This window comes from Hordeum vulgare, chromosome 4H, assembly GCF_904849725.1.
Source record: "Hordeum vulgare subsp. vulgare chromosome 4H, MorexV3_pseudomolecules_assembly, whole genome shotgun sequence".
Taxonomy (NCBI): Eukaryota; Viridiplantae; Streptophyta; class Magnoliopsida; order Poales; family Poaceae; genus Hordeum; species Hordeum vulgare.
The window spans coordinates 172158834-172161687 of record NC_058521.1 but is presented as its reverse complement, the minus strand read 5'-3'; positions in this window follow the sequence as shown (position 1 = coordinate 172161687).

The following is a 2854-nucleotide window of genomic DNA, read 5'->3' as shown; positions in this document are numbered from 1 at the left end:
CTTCTTACATATTGGGCATCAAGATCTATAGAGATAGATCAAGACGCTTGATAGGACTTTCACAAAGCACATACCTTGATAAAGTTTTGAAGAAGTTCAAAATGGAACAGTCCAAGAGAGTGTTAATGTCTATGTTATAAGGTATAAATTGAGTAAGACTCAATGCGTGGTGACTACAGAAGATATAGAAAAGATGAGTGTCATCCCCTATGATTCAGCCATACGGTCTATCATGTATGCAATGTTTTACACAAGACCTGATGTCAGCCTTGCCATAAGTATGGCGGAAATGTTTCAAAGTAATCCAAGAATGGAGAACTGGACAACGGTCAAGAATATTCTGAAGTACCTGAAAAGGACTAAGGAAATGTTTCTCGTTTATGGAGGTGACAAAGAGCTCGTCGTAAAGGGTTACGTCGATGCAAGCTTTGACACTGATCCGGATGACTCTAAGTCACAAACCAAATACGTATTTATTCTCAATGGGGGTCCGGTAAGCTGGTCCAGTTCCAAGCAGATCGTGGTAGCTAATTCTACATGCGAACAGAGTACATAGCTGCCCTGAGAGGCGGCTAAAGAAGGTGTGTGGATGATGCAGTTCATGACATATCTTGGAGTTGTGCCGAGTGCACTGGATCTAATTACTCTGTTGTGTGACAACACTAGTGCCATTGCTCTAGCCTAGGAACCAAGGTTTCAAAAGAGGACTAAACACATAAAGTGATGTTTCAATTCCATCCGTGATTACATCAAGGAGGAGCACATAAATATTTGCAAAGTGCACATGCATCTGAATGTTGTAGACCTGTTGACTAAGTCTCTTCCACGAGCCAAACATGATCAACACCAGAACTATATGTGTGTTAGATTCTTACATTGTAAATCACATAGGGATGTGATCTAGATTATTGACTCTAGTGCAAGTGGGGGACTTTGGAAATCTGCCCTAGAGGCAATAATAAAATAGTTATTATTATATTTCCTTGTTCAAGATAATCGTTTATTACCCATGCTAGAATTGTATTGAATGGAAACTCAGATACATGTGTGGATACATAGATAACACACTGTCCCTAGTAAGCCTCTAGTTGACTAGCTTGTTAACCAAAGATGGTTAAGGTTTCCTAGGCATGGACAAGTGTTGTCACTTGATAACGGGATCACATCATTAGGAGAATGATGTGATCCACAAGACCCAAACTATGAACATAGGATGTGATCGTGTCGTTTTATTGCTATTGTTTTTTTGCATGTCAAGTATATGTTCCTATGACCATGAGATCATGTAACTCACTGGCACCGGAAGAATACCTTGTGTGTATCAAACGTCGCAACGTAACTGGGTGACTATAAAGGTGCTCTACAGGTATCTCTAAGGTGTCTGTTGAGTTAGCATGGATCAAGACTGGGATTTTTCACTTCGTATGACGGAGAGGTATCTCGGGGCCCACTCGGTAATACAACATCACAATAAGCCTTGCAAGCAATGTGACTAAAGAGTTAGCCACGGGATTTCGTATTACGGAACAAGTAAAGAGACTTGTCGGTAATAGGATTCAAATAGGTATAGAGATACCATCGGTCACAGGATTCAAATAGGTATAGAGATACCATCGGTAACAGGATTCAAATAGGTATAGAGATACCGACAATCGAATCTCGGGCTAGTAACATACCTAAGGACAAAAAGAATGTTATACGGGATTAACTGAATCCTTGACATAAAGGTTTAACCGATTAAGATCTTCGTGGAATATGTAGGATCCAATATGGACATCCAGGTCCCGCTATTAGATATTGACCGGAGAGTGTCTCGGTCATGTCTACATAGTTCTCGAACCCGCAGGGTCTGCACACTTAAGGTTCGGTGACGTTTCGGTATAGTTGAATTATGGATGTTGGTAACCGAATGTTGTTCGGAGTCCCGGATGAGATCCCGAACGTCATGAGGAGTTCAGGAATTCCACCGGAGAGGGACCAATTAGGCCAAAGGGTGGCGCACCAGCCCCTGGTGGGCTGGGCAGCCATCCCAAGTCGGCCTATTTCGGCCAAAGTGAAAAGAGAGAGAAGTGGGGCAAACCTACTAGGAGGAGGACTCCTCCTCCACAAAACCAAATAGGAGGAGGACTCCTCCCTCCCTTGGTGTGTCGGTCGAACCCCTAGGGTTTTCCCTAGGGCACCACCCTCCCTTCCTCCTATATATACTGGAGGGTAGAGAGGCTAGCCGCACCTCAAGCCACGGCGCAGCCCCTCTCCCTCCACTACTTCGTGACATCCGTAGGTTATTTTGGTACGGCACAGCGAAGCCCTGCAGGGGTAGCTCCACCATCATCACCGTCACGTCGTCGTTCTACCAAAGAATTCAGCTACCTCTTCATATCTCTTGCTAGATCAAGAAGGCGGAGATCGTCATCGAGCTACACGTGTGTTGAACATGGAGGTGACGTCCATTCAGTGCTAGATCATGATTGGATCACGAGACGACTTTCGATTTGGATCGCGAAGACGTTCGACTACATCAACCGTGTTTCTTAATGCTTCCCGCTTAGTGATCTACGAGAATATGTGGATCCGATCTCTCCTCTCATAGCTGGTCACCGCCATGGATAGATCTTATGTGTGCATAGGAATTTTTTTGTTTCCCATGCAACATTCACCAACATGGTTCTTGCTTCTTTTGAGAACCAAGGTATTACCGTATGAAAGGGGATTTTTTTTCATATCAGATCGCCATCGAGGAATACTTAACGCGGTTGACATTATCATTCCCGGGCATACTCCTTTGCACCATCGATGGTGCATGAGGCATTTGTTGCAAACTCGTGCCGGGCATGTGGTAGCAAGGAGTTGACGG